The 22,496-nt window shown below is 34.5% G+C and overlaps 1 long non-coding RNA gene across 1 annotated transcript in view; it reads left to right on the top strand.

The window, feature by feature from the left end:
• The window catches only part of LOC129059133 (uncharacterized), a 49,558-nt gene extending 27,495 nt beyond the window's left edge, over nucleotides 1-22,063 (top strand). The window contains exons 3-4 of the long non-coding RNA XR_008524863.1: nucleotides 1,160-1,257; nucleotides 21,893-22,063. This is a non-coding gene — a long non-coding RNA (uncharacterized LOC129059133). The remainder of the gene's footprint in view (nucleotides 1-1,159; nucleotides 1,258-21,892) is intronic.
• Nucleotides 22,064-22,496: the final 433 nt, after the last annotated feature.

Genomic DNA, 22,496 nt, shown 5'->3' with positions numbered 1-22,496 from the left:
TAAGTTACCATGCTGTTCAATAGGGTATGTTTATTTATCTGCCTTCTCCACAAGACAGTAAGGACTTGGACAACCAAAATGTGTCTTTTCCAATTTTATATTCCCATTGACTAACGTATTGGGTAGCACAAGCTGGACCCTCAGTAAACGTTTGCTGAAGTATTAAACTGCCAAGTAAAGCCCTGGATTTGGGCAGTTTGTTTAAACAAGCCCTTCTGCATATTATCTTTAGGCTTCATGTAAATTCTAAGGACTGCCTCCATGTCCCAGCTTTCACTGGAAATAATTCCAGTAAGATTATTATAGTCAGTTTTCAGCCCTATACATGGTAGAATACCAAAAGTGACATATTCAGTCCATTAGCTGACAATTTGGTACCAAGTTTAAGGCTGATCTGTTTCCATTTAGGAATATTTCTCTAAATACCTTGATATGAAATCTAAAATCATCTAGTCGACTACAGAACAGGCATATTATAAGTGTCTGATAAAAATATAAACATATAATCAAGAATGCCAATATTACCATTGCCAGCATGAAAGTCATTTCAGACTTAGCTTTCTAGAGTAAGATAATGAGAAACTGCCTATATGAGGCTTATTTCCTTCAGACTAAATATACACTTGCTGTAGGAATGAAAGTTTTAGGAATTTTGTGATCAACACCATCACTACATTTGTAACACATTTTAAACCAGATCATTCTCGTTCAGAGGATAAGTGAATGTCTTTAACACCCATAAGATAAATTAATTATTAATTCATTAATGGTTTCTAGACAAAGATACTGCTGATTCTTAGGGCTTTTCACCTGTTTTGCAGTGAAAAATGACAAATTAATGAAAGTCTTGTCATGAGGTATTTCCACTAAGCACTCTGTAGACTAAGCAATTTAATTAATTTCTTTGTGTTGCCTTAAGACAGAAGTTAGGACAATTCCCAAACTATACAGACAAAGCAAGAAGGACTGCTTTTGAATATTAACAAACAGTAGGCTATATTTGTCAGGAGGAACTTATCTTTGGGAAGGCATATGTTTAGTAAAGTAGAGGGGGAAAAAGCTGGTTATTAAGCATAGAATGTTGCATACAGTGCTATAAGAATAATCAAGAGATCCAAAATCTAACTGAATCTTCACACATTTTTATGATTTCCTGCAGACTTCTATGTCCATAACGGCTTTCAACTTTGGGATGAACCTGAAATATTCTGACTGAATTGCACAGATCATGAGCTGCCAGCTGGTGTTTATGTACAGGTAATCACCAAACCATCAGACTTGGGTGCTGGCGCCAGTGTCCCCATCCACATCTGTTTCCCCACATGCTAGTTTCACTATTTTGAAATTTGTTTCTTTCCTTTTTTTCTTCCCTTTTTCATTCATATTAAATATTTTTCAAAATATTTATTGAGTACTTACCATGGGCCAAGCACTTCTCTAAGCAATGGAAATATAAAGGTGACCAAAATCTGTTTTGTCGTTGCATTCACAGAGCTGAGGGTCTTGTGGCTCAAATAGATATTAAGCAGATGATTCCTTATATAAGGAATAACTATAAAATGAAATAAGACTTACAAAAGAGAGAGAAGAATGTTGCAAAGATTTAAAGTCTGAGAAAGTGCTTCCACTCTAGAGTCTAGAAAATGTCTTTCCTAAGAGGCATTTTATCTGAGATTTAAAAGACAAGTAAGATCTAAGTGAAGCACAGGTGAAAAACCAGCATGTGGAAAGACTGAAGTAGGAAAAAACATATGTTCCAACACCAACACATGAGAAAATTTTATTTACAGACTCGTCTGTAGAGCATGAAAGAGACAATAGTGCAATTTAGGGCTGGAAAGGTAGGTAGAAACTCACTCTCATGTCCTTGTAAACTGTGTTAGAGGTGTACACGGCCTTATGGAAAAATATAAATATGTGTGTATATGTACATCTATATTTACACATATAGAGAGAATGCACTTTGTAGACTACATTAAAGATATGTGTATTTAATTTATTAGCAGTGGAAAGATGTTAAATGTCTTAAGGGGAAGGGATTCTCACAATAGAACATTTACCTTTTTAAAGAGACTACCATCATTGTGGTTTGGAGAATGGATTGGAAAACTGTTGAGTACATGTGGGGAAACCAATAAAGGATTGTCCACAAGTTAAGCATGATGATAAATTGATGCCCTTCAGTTGTATTTAAGAAATAAATTCAAGGAGTAGATTATATATACGGGGTGCAAGCTAAAAAAAGATATCAAACTGAAATATTTATTCGTAATACAATATTATGCATAATAATATGTATTTTTCTGGTCCTATAGAGAAGTCTAATAAAAAGCAAAGGCAGGAATATTATAATAGATGGATTAGAATTAAGATCCATTAAAATAACAAGAAAAAAGAAATGCATTCCATCATTTTTTTAAAATATTATGAAAATATTATGGAGAAAAGATTGCAAATATTGATGGAAAAATGATTGATGGCAAAATGTAGTTAAGCTTGCTATTTGTAAAATAAATATATTTGATATTTTATTTGATGAAAGTTCTTTTTCATTCAAATGAAAATTCAATCTGGAAAGAATATAATGAATATACATTTGAGGACTTATTTGAGCATATATATATGCTTTATAAAATATAATATGTAGTGTGACTTTGATGAGATTCAAGCAAATCATTGTGTAATCCTCCTCAGAGGAAGAGGTGCTTTGATATGTCAATTGATAGCCCCAGCATTAATCTTGACAATGTTGGATAGACCGTAGACAGATTTATTAGGCCGAGAGACTTTTATTTAAGGCCAGAGATGAATAGATTACAGAGAAGAACAGTGCTTTAGATGTGTGTATCAAGATCTCCACATAAGCATAGAATTTAAGTATACTAATCAAGTTTCCCTTATATCTTTTTATGCAGCAGATAAGGTTTATCAAAAGCACGATTATGAAAGAACTAGAACGAAGGCAGAATTGGTGCTTGTCTTTCTTGCCTTATACCTGAGAAATACAAAGACAGAGAAAGAAAAGTGCGAGGCCTATCATTTGATACTAAGGCTGTTTGTCACTGATGAAAGAAGAAATAACAGTTCCAGCAGCAACTAGTTCAAGGACTCCTGGGGATGTAGCAAGGACAATTCTTTTTTGAATATATAGAAAAAATACCTATGAGGTTTCGTTAAAAATAATTTTCAATCCATTTAGGTGAATATTCTATCCAGAAAAAATTACAAGTATCAGAACCTCTGCCAATGCTGGTGTTCAATGCTTGACAACAATACTGCCCTAAGAATATATCCTATCCCACTTCTATACTCTTAGTTTCCTACCAGATCAGATAGCTATTACTTAATACCGTAGCTAATTCTACTCAGAATCTTCAGTTTTAATTCAATACTTCAACTAGGGCAGACTTTTGGCTAAGAGTACTCTGCCCTTCTTAGTAATTATGAAAGTGACCTGAAGTTTGAACTTCATATATACACGTACAGTACTCCAGAATAGGAGGTATACTTACTACTAAATGATGTGGCTAGTTAGAGAAAGAGACCACCGGTGAGTTTTTGTTCTCCCAATATTATTCCTCAGTATATTACCCCTCTCCCCATAAACATGATACCTCAAAATTTATGTTATAGATAGGGTCAACATTTTTAAGCTAGATACAGCTTGAATCACTTATATTCAGCACTTTAAACTGTGGGTTATTTTGTATCATGGCACTTTCCCAATTCCACATAATTTATAATATGTCAATCATGGCTACCAGCATCTCACAGAGTCATACAAATCCCCAGAGAAAATAACATTCTTAGTGAAATGGACTATTACCTGCTGAGCCAACCGCCTGCTTCCAAGCAGTTGTTGTTTATACATAAGGCATACCATTTTTATTTAAATATATGAAGCATGAAATTAGCCATAGTTTTTTATTATCACTTATTTAATTTATTTTTTTCTTCACTTTAGATTTATGTCTGTTATTCTTCAAGGCTGATGGGGAGGAACCTAAATGATAAATGAATGATTTGGCATTCATTAAGACAGAAGACAGAGATCTGCTTCTGTCCGGGCAATCTTGAAGTGATACAATGAGGGTTTTTTAAGGTTGATAAAGAAACCGTGTGTGTGTGTGTGTGTGTGTGTTATGCTGACTATAAATGAATTCATATTTTAAGCAAATTTCTATCCATTTGTATCCTCAATTATAGAAATAGATAACATCTCTATATGATTGCAACCACACAAACACATAGGGTTGCACAGGTATCTTTTTCAAACAAAGTGATGGCTGGTTTAAACCTGTGTCTGTCTTGGAAAAAGTTCTGTATAATTTTGGCCAGACAGTAGGGTGACTGGATTAAATTATAAGCATTACACTTATGATCTCATGTCTTTCACAATCAAGTAAATTTGGCTAGCTATCTGTATATACATTTATATGGATACTGAAACAATAGAATTGGATTGGACTAAGTCCATTAACATGATTGTGTATGCCTTCTGTGTCTTTAAGAGTTTTTCATTTTTAATGCTGTGTGTGAGTGTGTGTACTTATGTCTGTGGGTAGGAGAGGATTAGACAGTGAGGGATAAGGAAGAGGGACAGAAACAGAAAGAGAGAGGTCGAGAGAGAGAACATTGTTGAGGGAAAAGTATACCAAATGCATCACTAATGACGAGAAAATAATATAAATTACGAATTATTGCACCTTCACTATGTGCAAAAATTGTTGGTTGCTTTCTCCTATGCTGCTTTATTTTACCCCATCACAATCTACTTATTGGTTATTATTGTAGACATTTTATAGATGAGGAAACAGGTTCTTACAGTTGTCTTTCCAGGTCACAGAATGCCTAGTGAAATAGGATCAAATTCACACTTGCCTGTCTGCCAAATTCCAAACCCATTAAATTCCCACTATATTATGTCACTAGTTTTAAGAAAATGAGGCAAGCTATAGTTTATTACCTTGGAATAATATCTCAAAACTTAATAACTGTTTTTGTTGACAGTGATAAACATTATATGTCAGATGAATCTCTGAACAGAAAAGACAAAAGATCAGTTAACAGGTTTTTTCAGGGAGAATAAATAAAACTATGTTGTAAGAAAAAATATTTTCTTATGAGCAGTTTATAGGCTATTTGGGTCAATAATTCTTTCGAGAATTTTTTAATGTGGCTTTTCATTCATAAAAGAATGAATTTAACACAATTAGGAGGATCTAGTTTGAAATGGCATCTTGTTTCTACCAAGAAACCCTGAACACAAATGGAACAAATCAGACATTAAAGATCAGGATGCTTACTTTTATGGATATTTTAGTTTTGCAAATAATAACTAATATTCTTGAAAAAATGAAGAATGTATTTTTATTCTGAAAAGGAATATGCTTTTCCAGGATCCCAAAGAGAGATAAATAATAAAATATGCCCGTGTAAATTTTGGGTTATTACAACTTTATTGAATGGGACTAAAACATGGAAGTATCTGAGTTTTATATCACCATGAAAACATTTAAGTGCACTTAAATTTTTAAAAAGTATTTCTGTCATTTGTACAAGAATATGATCATTCAGTCTAGGGCAGTACAAAGCAAACGAGACTATGGTTTCGAGGGCAATAACTTTGAAAAATAGTGCAAATTTAATTTAAAATAATGGTGCTATATTTCTTATTGATATTACTTTATAAGCTTCCAAAGTGAGTGATCCTTCTTCCAAATCCTCTGCTGATCATTGACCTTCTGTTATGTTTATATGTTTATATTCTGCTACCAAAGAAGATGGTAAATTTGCCATGGGATATAATGAAAATTGACATTGAAAGTCACCAGCATGTTTTGAAAAAATGAAAAAAACATGCCAACCCATCAGTGACCTGTGCTTTTCAAACTATTATGTCTTTGAGGTATATAAAATAGAAACACATTGATTTGTTTGAAGACTATGTCCATAAAAGACATAACTATTTTAACACTTCAACAAAGTTATCTGGAATTAAAGAACCAAGGAGATTTCTATGCCTATGGATCATTTTAAAAAGCCTTCATGAGTCAGACAGCGTAAATCTAGAAGAGCAACCTAAGGTTCAAACAGTTTAAACACAAAAAGTCTGCAGAGACCAGTGAGTCGGGGGTAGAACTGAGGTCAGGGCTGAGAGTTTGAAGTATCTGAAGCTAAGTCCAGAGAAACCCAAGTTTTGCAAATGCACTATCAGTTGGGCACTAGGTAAAAGGTGGTAGGAGGATGAGATGAGATCCCTGGGAAAGGCTCAAAGAGCAACACATTTTGGTTTAGGCTTTCTTGGACTAAGGCCTTATGGGACTGTGTTTAGCTTAAAGAGCTATGGACAAGACCAAAAAGCATTTTGATAAATGAGACTTTTCCCAAATATTGTTTGGGAAAAAAAGGAATGAGATGGTGGATTAGACAATACTTCTGAATCAAGTCAAAAGTGGGCAAGAAACGCAAATCTTGAGCCATATTCTATGAATGTTCAAGATCCCTGGGATTGAAGAAATTATACTGTACACTTCTCCATTCTCTTTTTCTGTCAGTCCTTGACTTTTCCCTTTCTGATACTGGGTTTTGTTTTCATTTGTTTGTTATTTGTTTTCTTGCTTTTTTATTTTCTTATTTTTATTTTTTAAGATTCGGGAAATCACCTGAGAAATAACAGGCTACTAAATATTCCAGACATGAGGAATCAGAGAAGTGTGATTTTTTTTCTTCTTACTTCTTTCCTTCCCTTTGACCATACTTCTTTACAGTCTTACACATTATTTTTAGTTAAGATTTGTGACAGCTGGGACACTCCGGTGAACTGTGGTTGTGGAGCTGGGAAATCTCTCAAGTAACCACATTAAGTCTAAAATTGGAGAGAGGCAAACTTCCACATCAAATCAGAAAACTAAACTGTTCGGTGTAAGTGGGTTTATTTATTTTTAATTTTTCAGCTCTAATATCTAGATACATATGCCAACCCATCCTAATGTGTTCTTCCTCTCTCCTCTGAGGCTGTGACTGCAAGAAAAAAAAGTTTGTCTTTCTTGTATTTGGTTATGCTTTTGTTTGTTTTATCATGTGGTTATGTATGAACTCTTTTCCCTATGATAGCGATCCATGGACAACATCTAACATAAAACTTCTTATACTGATTTCTTCATGCTTTGTTGCACTGGATTCCTCCTTTTAGCATGTGATTCTTTGGACAAGACGAGAGAACTCTGTAAATTTTTTGACATAGTATGCAAAGTTTTGTTTGACATTTACATGATGAACATGAACTACTAGTACAGTACACTTGGTTTCAAGACATGACACACTTAAAAAAATTCCATCAAATATGGATTTAGTCCTAACAGCCCAGTTGATGAAACGTCTAATTTCAGTCATCTGGTGATTGCTCTTCACGGTGGTTCCAGTTACACTGCAGAAAACAGAATCCTTAGAAAGAGATTTGTTCCAAGATATTAATGTTTTATGGAATGACTGATAGGGTTACAGATATAGACTCTGGGAGAAATTTTCAATTTGATTCCCTGGGTGGTCTACCAAAGCAGTTACTGCCTTCAAATTGAGAAACTGCTGTTCCATCTGTTGGCTTTAGAGCCATACCCTGTTGCTTGTTAGGAATCCTCCACATTCAGGAAGCTTCTCACTACATCAAGCCACAAAACCATTATCTTACACATCAGAAAAATAGATGCATTGTAATAAGTCTCTGCTAACATAGTAGTTGAATGAGTAAACGTCTCTAAGAGTAGGCTTATGTGACAAGTAACAGAAGCTTTGGGAGTACTACTTCTGCCTCAGTTTCTCCTCATCTTACAATGCATCTGATTTAGTACAAATCTGAACCACATACTGAAATCATTGAGGTCTAGACAATGTAATGTTTAGCCTTCCCAGTATATGGTACAGGAATGAATGGACACTCAAAGAAAGCTGGGATTTTTGCTGCACCTCAATCCCACATATCCATTATAACCCCTTCTCCTTTCTTATTGTGCAAAACTTACACATGATGGAATTTATGAAAAATTGTTAAAGACATCTGATCAGTTTTCTTATGGTCACTGATGAAATACTCATTTCCAAGCCTATGTGGACAGCTCCTCCTTTATGCCACATTTTAGAATTATGTACTCTCAATAAGCTTCTTTGATTTCTGGTGCCAAGTATACCTGCAGCTGCCCTCCTCAGGAGACCTGCCATCTCAGGTTTTATTCATCAGTACTGGGAAAACAATCAACTGTCTTCTGAGTCTCTGAAACCCTAACCCTTTCCATGTATTTGTCAGAGTCTCCTCTTAATTCAAAGTACAGAATCTCCCCTATTCTCTTCTGAGACAACTTAACTCCATTCCACTTTAAAGACTGGAACAGTTGGAAACCCTGAACTCAAAAAATCAAAACAAAATTCCCTCAAGTGCAAGAAAATATTTACAATTTTGTTTATGCTGCTTCTTTTCTGATAAATGGAGTGAAGCAAAAAGGAAAGGCAGTAATTAATTTTACAATAATTCACTGTTGAAGTCTATGTGCATTTTCAGTGTGGAACAGGTGGAGAATGGCTCATAGCTTTCTTTGGATTACTGAAGGGATCTGTGATTGCAATATGTTAAAATCGCTGCCTTAGATGATTCCATTCTAATCTAGGGATGCTCTTTATGGCACTTTCTCAGCCTATAGATTCTTCTACAGACATCTCGTAAAAGACTGGCACCCCTTCTAAGTTCTGGCACTCATTCTAGATTTAATTTGGCAAACTCTGTTTTATTTTTTTGCCTGTTGGCCATTGCTTGTTGGAAACACTTCACTTCACTTAGGGCTTAGCCTCTCTATGTGCCCACTGACTTCAAATTTCAGATTTCTTATTGCTTCCTCAATTCCCTTCCCTGGAAATCAGAGTCTAGATCTTCTACTCCCCATACACGACAGCTGTCCTCAGATCCTGGAAGCCCAGACTCAGCCGATATCACCTCCTATTGTTAGTGCCATGACTTTCTTCTTGTTTGGATGAGAAAAAAATGTAATCTGCTGTTAAATCTATTTTGTATATGAGACTTTGCAGCATTTAACTTTAGTGCCTACCAAATATAAAAATTAAATTCATTACATAAAATTGATTCAACTTTATTTTATATTTAGGTATGATATATAATATTTTAATATATAATCAAAATTATCACTGTACTATGATACTAGGAAAAGATCCTGACTTTAAAAGTCAATTTACATTACTTGAAGAATGTGTGATGTTGCCATACCAGCTGTGAGCATGAAGGGTAAGTGATAACACATCCAAGATTGATTCCTTGTAGATTGCTCACCCACTGAAATGCCCCCATAAATCAACTACAGTGGAGTGGTTAAAGCAATCAGTAGTAACCAAACGTAAAGCTTGGAGTTCACTCCCTGATTGTGCTAGGGGAGAGGTTTGTCATTTCACAACCATGAAGACGGCTCATGCAGCAAACCCTGAGAGTAGTTTGCAATATAATGCAGCTGCAACTGGAATGCTCGAGCCCAGATCTTCTGATGATTTCAGATGCAGGACTAGTAGCTCCCTTGAACTATGAACACTGAGCAGGCAAGTTCTGCAAAGTCATATTGTTATTATATCCTGGACCTTGATCCCATAAGAGGTTGGATCAGTACTTTTCTAGTCCTAGAGTTAAAAAGTCCTGCAGCTCAAAACCCATGCCTGGAATTGAACATCTGCACCTCTCTAGAATGCAATTGAAAACGTAGGACGTAAACACCTACTGATACTGTTCCATCTCCATTACTTTTTATCAATAATGCTACTCCAGCAGGTCTAGAGTGGGAGCTGCTGGGCCATTTGTCTCTGTTCTCAGGGTCAAGTTGATGCCGGCAGAGGCACATTTTTAACTCCAGGCTGTTTAAAAATGGCAAACTGAATAGGACCACATCTATTTCCTTTACTTTTGCAATGTCATATTGAATTTCTGGATCAATATTCCTTGCCATATGGACATTCTATTAGATGTTTACTCTTTAGTGAAAGTGTGGATGCATGCACTCAACTGCCACAGGAGCACGGGAGTAGGAGAGTGTTTGAGTGCCTGGATGAGTTCTCAGTGTTCACTGGGGTGGTCTCAGTGGGTATAGGTCAAACGGAATGAATACTTTTCATGGAAAATCCTTGCTAGTAGAAAGGGAATACATGAAGCATACAACGTGTGTTAGTAAAGTTGCATATTACAGTTTGTGTGCTAAAACCTTCTGGGAAAACTGCCAGGCTGCCTTGAATTCCTTGAAGTGTCTCCTTCAGGCAATGACATTCATCACTAATCTGTCATAACACTGACTTGCCATCTTGTAATGGACATGGCTGTGGGGTGACAGGGACCCATTTCAGTGTTTGCTATTCTGTTCCTGATGCAGCCAAACCTGAAAATTCCACATAGTTACAGAATCCAGGACCTGGTTCTCAAAAACAGATTTATTGAGATACTAAGGTAGTTTAAGCTTTAGCTTTACCTCCAAGAGGCCATTGTATCTAATTTTATATTATTAATATTATTTTCTCAAAGGGCTCTCAAATTTTGTAAGTGTCAGGCCCAAAAAGAATGTGATTACACAATTGCTGCCAATAGAAATAACTGTCATCAATGAATCCTATAATGAGAGTGGGCAAGTCAAGCCAATGTCTATTCCACTCTCCAGGACTGACACATTTTCCCCAGGCAGAGGAAGAGGCGTGGAAGCAATACTGCAGGCTCTGGTCAGCTTTCTCTTCAGCCCACAGTTCAGCTGCAGATATAGCCTTCTTGCACATACCAGACTAGATAATGTGATTCTCTGGGCCATTCTTTTGAAGACTTTTGTTTGTCATGTCTGCTTATCTTCAACAGTCTTCAATAAAAATGTCAGTGACTAGCCTCACAATCTTTGAAGACTGTGGCATGATGTTTAGAAGCTATGATTTTGCATCAGGAGAAGATAGAGAGAAAACTGATTTGAGGCTGATCTGCAAGAAGATTTCCCAGAAAATGCTTAATATTCTTACTCCTAATTTATTATTAGAGCTATAGTAGAAGTAGAAGTCTTTTGGGTTGATAAGGAAAGATCAGAAATGGTACGCCTTCTCTTCAACAGAGGATCTCTGTTTCCTTTAAATTCCATTAACTGAATGAGACACATTTTTTATTTCTCTGGATGCATGAGGCTATTCTTGCGTTGTTATAAAGAAAAATACCCGAGACTGGGTAATTTATAAGAAAAGAAGTTTTAACTCACAGTTCTGCAGCCTGTACAGGAAGCAGAATGCCGGCATCTGTTTTTGGGAGGCCTCAGAGAGCTAACAATCATGGTGAAAGATGAAGGGGGAGCAGGTGTCTCACATTGAGAACTGGAAGTAGGAGAGAGACAGTGAGTAGGGAGGGGTCACACACAAACAACCAGATCTGCTGAGAACTCACTCACTATTGTGAGGACAGCACCAGGCCATGGAGGATCTGACCCCATCACCCAAACATCTCCTACCATGCTCCACCTCCAACACTGGGGATTATAATTCAACAAGAGATTCGATGGGGACGTATGTTCAAGCTATATCAAAGGGTGAATCAAAATTCTCTATTTTAATATACATTAATATCTCCCCTTTTCAGTCTTGCAATGGCATTGTTGACTGGAATGAAAGTGAAAGAATAAATGATACGAGGACAGAAAAAATCTCCCCCAATACACTTTTGCTTATTTGCCAGCTTCTGTTTCAAATTGTGGCCATTCTCATTGCTTTTCCTGCCTAGAATTCTCTTTCATTCCCCCTGAGATTTCACATACATTTGATACATGATCCACTGCAAAATTCAAAATGGCATTTTAGTATGCGCACTGTGAATTTCTCATCTACTTTATCAATTGGGGTTTCGTTACAGAAAACAAGCTGTATCTGTTATGTCAAGTGAAGGCAAGAATTTAATCTGAAAGATTTGAAACAAAATCCAATATCAAGAAAATATTTGGCATTAAGTATTATTTGGAATAGGAGTTTGATATTTGGGAGAATAATATTTTATTAAAATTTTCTTACTGTTTATTGACACTAGCCAGATACCATTGTGTTAGTTAATACCAAATTGTTTGATAGAAGAAGGGGTCCTACTAGCAAAGATTTCAATAAGCCAGTTGGAATTATGTGACTTTGCTCACTTTTTTCTGCATAGCAGCACCAAGTTAAATTGAATCATGATCTGATGATGTTGCTTGTTTACCGTGCCCTCACAGGAGCGCCTTTGAACATTTGCCACTTTAAAAAAGAAAGCTGTCAATCCATCTTGATTTGTAGGCCTCCTTGGGAAATGAACATTTCTTTGTTGTTGAAAGGCTCAAAAAACAAACAATCCAGATGGCTGCTATCTGCATTACACATCATTCCTTCCCTTCAGGTTTTTATCTGTAGTATATTTATTACAACCACATTGTTTTCTCTCAGTTGATATTTTGCCATTATTGGCTTAAATTGATAGAAATCTTAGCCTTATTCCTTTTCTTCCTTTTTTTTTCACATTTAGGACAACTGAGTTAAGATTAAAAGATGCAAACTTACAGTGTATTAAGTAGACTGCCTTTGTAGCAAAGCAGAAAGATTTTAAATAAGCTGAATTTGAAGCATTACCATTTAAGCCTTATTTTAAAAAATTATTTTACTTAATTCTTTATATATTTATACATATATAATTTAGATATATATGTTTATATACATTTAAAAATAAACTTTACTGAGATATACTTTACATTTAACAAAATGAACTGCCTTAAGTGTATATTTTGATGAGATCTGAAAAATTCATATACCCGTGTAACCACTAGAAAAAATAATACACATAATATTTCTATTAACCTCAACTTTCTTTATGGCACTTCTCAGTCAACTGTACACATATCTGACACCAAAAAAACTACTGGACTGCTTTTTTTCACTAAAGATTACTTCATCATTTTTAGAGTTTCATATGGAATTGTACTGTGTTTATTCTTTTGTGCATTGGGTCTGTCTCTCAGTTGAATGGTTTTCAGCTTCATCTCCTTGTTACTATTTGATCAGTAGTTCATTTACTTTTATAGATGAATAGTCGTCCAATGTAATGCTATGCTTTTTCTTGTTAAATCTAATTTATCAACCTCTTGTGGTTACTGCTCTTTGAATTGTAATTAGGAAATTTGTACCAACCCTAAGGTCAGAAGGATATTCTTCAATGCAATATTTTAGAAACATTATTGCTTGGACATTTACATTTAAATTTAAAATCTATTTGAAATTGATATTATGTATCAGATTAAAGGCAAGGTTATTATCTGCATATGGGTATCAGTTCACCCAGCACCATGTATCAATATAATAATCCCATAATAACTCTTACCACAATATTACTTTGTTGTTAAGCAGGTGAAAAAATACATAAACATTTGTTTTGAGACTCATTTATATTTCATTTATGCATCTATTATTGAAATATTACTATATAGTTTAAATTACTATAGCTTTGTAGTTAGTTATGATATCCAAAATGGTAAATCTTCATTGTGGTCTACTTCTTGAAGACTGCGTTGGATGTTCCAAACGCTTTGAACTTCCGTTTATATTTTAGATCAACTTGTAAATAGCCACCAAAAACGTACAGGATTTCTTTTTTCTGCAATTTTCTTGAAACTATAATTTGGGAAAAATTAAACTTTTAATATATTAAGCCCCACAATCATAAATGGCTAATTTTATAATCATTAAATCCATCTTTAATATTTTAAATAATTTTAACATTTTGACATATTTTGACCACACATTGTGGTTCACGCCTGTAATCCCACCATTTTGAGAGGCCAAGGCTGGAGAATTGCTTGAGCCCGGGAGTTTGAGACCAGCCTGGGCAACATAGCAAATCCCTGTCTCTACAAAAAATACAAAAATTAGCTGAGCATGATGCTGCATGCCTTTAGTCCCAGCTACTCAGCAGGCTCAGGCAGGAAGATTGCTTGAACCCTGGAGGTCAAGGCTGCAGTGAGCTGTGATTGCACCATGGTACTCCAGCCAAGGCAACAGAGAGAGACTCTGTCCCCACGCTCCCCCAAAAATTGACATATTGAGTGGAATGTTTACTAAACTTTTTCTTAGATTGAATCACAAGTAGTTGTTTTGTGTATACATTTAATGTGCTATTTTTTGTTGTAATTATATATAAATTTGACTTTTATATTGACACTAAATCCAGCAGATTTGGTTAATTTATTTAATAATTATATTAATTTATAGAATATTTGTTACTTTCTATTAAACAATGTTGCCATATTCAAGTTGTATGTAGTACTGTACAGACACACATACACATGAACTTACATTACACTTTAACATATTTATAAACACACACACACACACACACACAAACATACATATAAACAAATGTCTACTGTCCAGGTTAGGCACTCTAGTTCACGTTTAATAGAAATAGTGAAAGTAGATCGTCTGACTTATTTTTCAATATAGAAGAAAAACTTTCAATATTTCACTATTAGTTATGAGGTTAACTGCAGGTTTTTGTAGACATGTTACACCAGGGTGAGGAAATGTTAGTCTGCTTCTAGTTTTCTGTTTACAGAACTTATTTATAACTTCACAGACATTGTTATTCTTGTAAACGATAGTAATTGAGTTTTCTCTTATATTTACAATTTCCAAAACTCTTCATGTCTTCATAATAACATTACAGTCTGGGAACATTTCTATTGTGCCTGGGAAATTTTTTGTAGTATTTTCTTGGTCTGAATCTGCCCATCGAAAATTTATTAGTTTATAATCATCTGAAAACTTTTGCCTCCATTTCTGAAGATTGTTTCTGCTGAATGTAAAAATCTAATTTCATATAGTGTTCTGATAATGTCATATTTCATCTCTGACTCCCATAATTATTGATGGAAAGTCATTTGTCAGTCCTATTGTTGCTACCCTGAAGGTAACATGACATTTTTCCTTCAACTGCTTTGCAGATTTTTCTTTTTGTCTTTCGTTTTCAGCAATTTTAATAGAATATTTGTTGGTGTGGTGCTCTTGATTTATGTCTTCCTTTGAGCTCATTGATAATTTTGGATCTCGGGTTTGTTGTCTTTCATAGGTTTTGAAAAATTTTTAGTCAGTAGCTCTTTTTGACCCATTTCCTTTCTCCTTTCCTTCTGTTACTCTAATTACATGGATGTTAGATCTATTGGCACTGTCTCTTATGTTTATTTTATTCCTTACTCCAAGTACTTTTTCTCTCTTTTAGTTTGGGTCAATAATTTTCTATTCCAATGTTAATGATCTGCAGCTAAACTCAAAAATGAGTTCTTAGTTTGAGTTACTGCATTTTCTGTTCCAGAATCTTGATTTTCTTTGTAGATTACAATTTACTAGTAAAATTCTCCATCTTGTTATTGACTTCCTTAAAAATAATTATTTTAATCCTTTCAAATTTATGTCCAATTATTTTAAACTCTGGACTACTTTTAGGTCTGTTTCATTTTTAGTATGGATTTTGTTAATGATCTAGACGGTATATTTTAAGACAATCTCCAGATTTTTTGATACTATTCTCATCAAGTGGTGATATATCTCCCAATGGAACTGGTCGGACTCACTTGTATTCAATAAAATACAGTGGAAATGACACTACCTAGAAGTCGAAGCTAGGTTAGAAATGGTGATAGAGTTTCCACCTGGATTCCTCAGAATAATAACTTATCTTGAAGCCTTCAATCACCATAGGTTATATCACATATCCTAAGACCACCATGCTCCCAAGAATGCCAAATGAAGCCCCATAGAAATATAATACATTGTGAGCTCTAAGTCAGCGTTTGGAGAAAGGACAAGAGCCAAAAGAGATGCCTAGAGCAAAATAAAAACAATTAAGAAAATATTCGCTGTTAGAATCTTGCAAGTGAAGCCTTTTTATATTTAAAAAAAAAAAAAAGGAATGTGCTTTTGAGTTTTATACTGTAGGTGTCTTCAGAAAACACTCCCTCTCAGGGCCTTGGAACTGCCTCACCTGTACTTTCATGACCCTGAGCAGGAATGCCGCCTTAGATTTTGTGTCCTAAGCACTTCTCTTGCATCACTATAGGCCAAGTTCTTCTCTGAGTTTACATAGAGAGGGAGATACTCAGCTATTCCCCAGCTGCTGCAGCTCACACTCGAGGCTTCCTCAACAGTCTGACCACAACTATGTGAAAGGCCTTTTGCCAGAAATGCCCAGCCAATCCCTACACCATTTGCTGATGCACAGAAACATTCTGGATAATAAAATATTTGTTGTTGTTTTAGACGGAAAAACCACTGAATTTTTAGATTACCTGCTATGTAATAGTTGATAACCAAAACAGTGTTATTATTTTATACTTGGTAATTTCTGGTTGAATGTTATACATTGTGTGTGAAAACTTCCAGGATCTGAAGATCATACTTCCTTCTTCCAGAGAAAATTTAATTTTCTCTGGAAGACAGATCAACTTATTAAAAGAGTAATGAAGGTGATCTGAAGCTTAATTTTCGGTGGGTTTATTCTGGTGTGCAAGTAGTTTAAGGTTTTTTCTTTCTCTGGTTTTAATCTGGTTTAATTGTAAAGTGAAGCGTTTTCTCTTTCTTGTAACTTTCTAAGGTACATTTGTCTCTCTCTCTTTCTCTCTCTCTCTCTCTCTCTGTGTGTGTGTGTGTGTGTGTGTGTGTGTGTTCTTGGGTCTGTGAGATGGACAAAAGCTTAGGCCTCTTGTTTAACCTTCTAGCAGCATCTTTCTACTGTGCTTCTTCCCTTTTTGACCTGAGCATTTTAAGATTCACCAAATAACATTGAGGACAAACCTGGGCAGAATGTCCAATTCACTCCTCCAGTAATCCAATTTTCTAGCATTTTGTCCAAGTCCTGTCTTCTTAGTACTTCCACATTTTAATTTTTGCCTTCCATGCCAGCAAGGCTGCCAAAAACTCTGGACCACAATTTCAGCTGAACTTCAATGGCCTCAGACAGGCAATGGGAAATGTCCCAGGGGAAAAGTGACAGTTAATGTGAATCTCACATAAATGAGTTTCCATCATTTCCTGGATCTTGCTTTCTTCACTCACTCCATGTCTTAGCGGCTGCATTTACTTAACGATGAAACTAAAGAGATGTTTCTATTTTCATCCAGTTTTATACTTTTTGGTGAGTTATAGATAGAGGTCTTCCCAAGTTTTTTTGCAGTTTGATACATTGGGAAATTTATTTCTGTCTACTCTGAAATTTTCTGTTACATTTTAATTCAATTCAAATATAAATATATATTTTGAATACTTACTATGTAACTTTTATTTTTATAACATTGTTCAAAATATGTTTTCTTTCTTCAAGGACTTTAAACTCTAGTGATGGTTTTGGGTCAAATTGATAAGAAACTCGCATCACATGTAGAGTAATATATATTAAAAGAAAAGGATTTATAATAGTTTTGATATTCTTGGTGCTATATGTCTTTTAGTTTTACTGCCTGGTCTAAGAGCCATCTCCTTCATGTATTCTAAATATTAAAATCCTATATTCATCTGTTTTGTAACCTGTGTCTGAGTGAGGCAACCATGCTGCCATCTGTTACATTTCTTGTATGATGGCTGTTGCCCTCATTATAGGTTATTGCGAGTCTCCGGGGGCTAGAATCTCTTCGCCTTTGAGCCATTTTCCAACAAAATAAAAATGGCTGGCATTTCCTCTTGTCACTACACAAGCTGTATTGTAAAGATTGCCTCAATTATAGCATCACTTATGTTATCTTAAGCAGAATTGATTTTGTTTTCATGTGGTGGGAATGAAAGTTGGCTCAGTAAAAGCTTTTCTAAGTACCACGTTGCTGTATTTCATGTACCTGAATCTTCACATCTTGCTGATTTTGCATAATAATGGTGACATTATTTAGTATTTATTCTGGATATTTAGACAGAAAAGCATTTGAGATACAATCTACCATATGTGTACTAGAGGAAGAAGGCATTCTTTAGAGTTCATTATCACAAAATTAAAACAACTGGGTAGTTCTTCCAATTTAGCATTAAGACTCTAGTGTCAATTATCTTCTACCATTCTGGCCAAAGCCAGTAATTTTTGTAGGAGAACAGAATGAATCTTGTCACTGAGCTTTTGTACTCTATGAGATAATGAGAGAGGCATATTATCTGTGTCTGAGCATTTTTCAATTCATCTTTATATTTTTTCACAAAGGTACAGCTAAAATATTTTTAACTTTCTGAAAGCCAAATGCCAAATCCTAAACACCTTTAGGATCTGATAACACTACCATGCACCATTTCCATCAGCCTCAGTTCTTGATTTTTCTGTTCAGTTGTTTCTGTGTTCGCTTGAATTGAGTATAGGCATTTTTTCATCAATTTTAGTAAAAAATGGCACTTAATCTGAACTAGGAAGAAGCACAAAGTAAATCACAGCATATGACTATAGGACAAAACTGAGATCCAAGAGAACTGGGCTCTACTTTTGTTACCGTAATTTAATGTATGATCATGGAAAGTAACTTGATTTGGCATATCTTCATTTATAATGTAGGTAGAATATATTTAATAAGCTTTAAGTTTTCTTTCCATGAACCATGTGAGAATTTTATGACAGCTAGCATAGTCCTGGTCACATGTAAACCATCCCAGAAAAATGCTTAGTAATCCTATTATTTATTAATTCAGCTTCAGAGAGTAAATTTGTTTCTCAAATGCTTAAACAGTTTTTTAAAAATATTTTTATATATTTATAAATTTTTATTTTCTTTTACTACGCTTAATGTCATTGAACTTTTTACATTAGTGTCTATATTCCAACCCTTTTATGTTTTTTGTTACTTCTCTCTAAATATGTACAATAGTCTGAATTCTCTGAGATGTCACCATCTCTCAACCTTCTTCTATCTTTAGCAAATTCCATCTTACACTAGAGAATAATCACTAATTGATACAGCTTATACTCTGTGAAAATGTAGATCAAATTTAATCTTTAGAAAATAAAACCCAAGCTTCAAACCACCTCCATGCTAGACATTGAATATATATGTCACAGAGGCTGATGAGAAGTATCTTATTTAATTTTAGAATGGATTGTAAGTAGAATACAATCAATGAAAACCATGTCATAGTAATATTATTTCATTTTTTACACAAAACAAAACATTATGTATACTTTATTATATATTATTTTATATATATAAAACTGATATATATATAAAACTGATGTTGTATATAAATAGTGATATTTTTGGTCAGTATGATAAATCTAAATGCCAAAAATGTTTTTAGGCTGAGAATTACACTAATAATTCAAGATATTTTCATGTTAAATTTTAGAAATCTGAAAATATTTATGGAAAATTTCTGCATTATGTTACCATATCTAAGTTCATATTAAACATATTATCACACTCATAATGTGCTATTCTTTCTGGTTCCACAATTCTAAAAAACACAGAGAAAGCCGATAGAACCATTCTGAAAACAAGTGATGTGACAAAATTTTTAAAAAAATTTTATGTTGTTCTATCAATCCTGAAACTACTATTAAGTAAAAACCATCACCCATGTTCTAACCATTTATGAAGCACACACTCTTTCTCTCTATTGAAAATACTGACTTCCACTTCTCCCTACCACAAATCATACAGTCAAACATCCACATACACTCTTTTTTTTTTTTTTTTTTTTTGAGATGGAGTCTCAATCTGTCGTCCAGGCTGGAGTGCAGTGGCAGGATCTCGGCTCACTGCAAGCTCCGCCTCCCGGGTTCAGCCCATTCTCCTGCCTCAGCCTCTCCGAGTAGCTGGAAGTACAGGCGCTCGCCACCACGCCCTGCTAATGTTTTGTATTTTTAGTAGAGACAAGGTTTCACCGTAGTCTCGATCTCCTGACCTCGTGATCCGCCCACCTCGGCCTCCCAAAGTGCTGGGATTACAAGCGTGAGCCACCGCGCCCGGCCATCCACACACACTTTTTCCTACCACCCAACTTGGCAAACATTACTTCATAATTTTCTCCTAGTAGTACTCAAATACTAATCATCCACTAAGTTGTCAGATTTTCTGATTTTAAATCTACTTGTTTTTACATACTAGATATATGACATTGCCTATTAATTTATGTATTGAAAATTATGCTCCTTACTGGTAATATTTGCACCAACCTTATGGAGTTTATTAAGGATCCAAAGAGAGACATATGCAAAATTCTAATTATAATACCTCCTTTTTCTCTTTTCTCTTAGATCAACTAATGCTGGTGAATATAATGATTATTGGAAGTTTGCCCTTTTAGTATCTTTTTTGTGAAGCACATGCTTCATATAATAACCATTTCCCAATTTTGAAATATGGTTTTCCAATATTTTTCTATTCCAAATAATGCTTTATTGAACATGCTTTCATGCATATGTTTACGTATTTGTCTTATTTAAACTTTAATAACTATTTTCAAATTGTTCTCTAAAATGATTATAACAAGTTAAATTCTTACCGAGAATACAATTGTCTTTCCCAGCACTGAACCTCTCAATCTTTTAAAATTATCTTCTAATCAGTAAAATGAAATATCATTAGTGTTTTTACATTTTATTGATCATTCTGAAAGATAATAATCCTGTAATTTTCAAATGCATTTATCACTTGAGTTGAATTTCTTTAAAATTTTTGTTTTATAGGAGCTCTTTGGACTTTGGGGATATTAGCTCTTGTTTTTTTTTTTTCCACATGGTAAATGTTTTCTCCGTTTTTAAATTTTATTTTGAATATATTTATGGACTATTTTTGAAGATTTAAATTTAACTTTATGTAATCTTTTCTGCCTTCATTTTTGTTGGTTTTGTTCTTTGTGGTTTCTGAGTCCTGCTTACAAAAGCACCCTCCTGGTAAGGACGTATAAAAGTTTTAGTGTCCTGCACGTCTCTTCCGTGTTCTATAACAATAAAACCAATATTCCCTAAGTGTCTAGTAAACCAGGACTACAGTTTCCCCTCAGGCTTCTATTGTGACTGTGTATGGAAGTGGACATTCCTGCAATAACGGTCAACCTTCGATAGGGGTAGAGTGTAAATACAACAGTAATGGCTTCATAAGAACAGATTCTTTTCTAAAAATTATCATTTTTAAAAAGAAAACATACATATTGAAGGGCAAGAGAGGTCTGTTTCAATGCACTTTACAAGGATGATCTTCAAGATATAACCTCTCCTCAAATAACATGAGCCTGGGAATTTAGCAGTTAATCTATTTTGAAATAATTCAATCTTAATCTCAATCTAATCTGAAGTCCTACCTAGTCTTAACTAATGTGTTAATTTCTATTTTTACAATGTTTTTCACTTTAGACTTTCCCTTCCATAAAGTTAATGGGAAGAGAAATACATGTATAAATTTTTGACTCCATTTCCCATAAATATTTGAAAATGCATAAACTCTGTGTGTGTGTATGTGTTTCAAAAACAGTGTGGGAAGAATTAGATAACAATAGCAATCAAAGAAATTCAAATCATTAGGCATTTCTTACTCAGTATCTCATGTCATGACTTTAGATAAAGACTAGTGCTGGAACCATCTTTAGGTTTACTCCCATGTCTGGCACCTGAGGTTGAGTTTCTCAAAGAGTTGAGGAATGGAATAGCTGAGTTTCCTCAGCCAACCCCTTTATCTCTGTGTGGCCTTTTTCTGTGATATCTCCAGCAAGGTAGCTTCCTAGATGACTGACTCTTACAGAGGGAGAAAGAGAGAGGGAGAGAGAAAGAGAGAGAGAGAGGAAACCAGGTGGAAATTGTATCACCTTCCTCAACCTAGCCTTGATAATCACTCAGCATCATTTCCACCTTAATCTTTCCACACAGAAAATAACAAGAGTGTTTCAAGATTGAGGAAGAGGACATAGCAACTCTACATTTCTGTGAGAAGTATGGTAAGTAACTTGTACACATGTACAAAAACAATTGTGATGTCAAAAAATAAGAAATTCTTTAAATTATTTCAGATACAAAAGTAACATAGAATGCCATATAACATGAAACCAATGACATATCTCTTTAAATATTAAAAAGGAAAGATCTCTAATGCATTTAATTTTGAAATATTTTCATTTTTAATATATTGAGATATATTATCACACGTGTGTTATTTGACTCTTAAAATGTTTAACAGGTTGAAATATAACAATCTTATTGTTTTAGTTATATTTTATTTTTCGTGTGGTTAACAATAACACAGAAAGTTGAGGATGAACATTTATGATCCAAAAGAATTTTGTTCCTCACAGTTTAGCTGAATATACTACTTGAAGTAACTAGAATATATATTTGTTATACTGATCCGGAGAATTTTGTGCTCATTTTATCACATCTCTGAATGTTTTATAACAGCAGAAATTATGTTTTTTAATGTGAACATTCTTATCTTTACCTATCTATATGTGTTGAAAACTATAGATAAATAAGACAG

Source organism: Pongo abelii, chromosome 3, assembly GCF_028885655.2.
Source record: "Pongo abelii isolate AG06213 chromosome 3, NHGRI_mPonAbe1-v2.0_pri, whole genome shotgun sequence".
Lineage (NCBI taxonomy): Eukaryota > Metazoa > Chordata > Mammalia > Primates > Hominidae > Pongo > Pongo abelii.
Note: the sequence above shows the minus strand (reverse complement) of the source record. Positions and strands in the feature narration are given on the sequence as shown.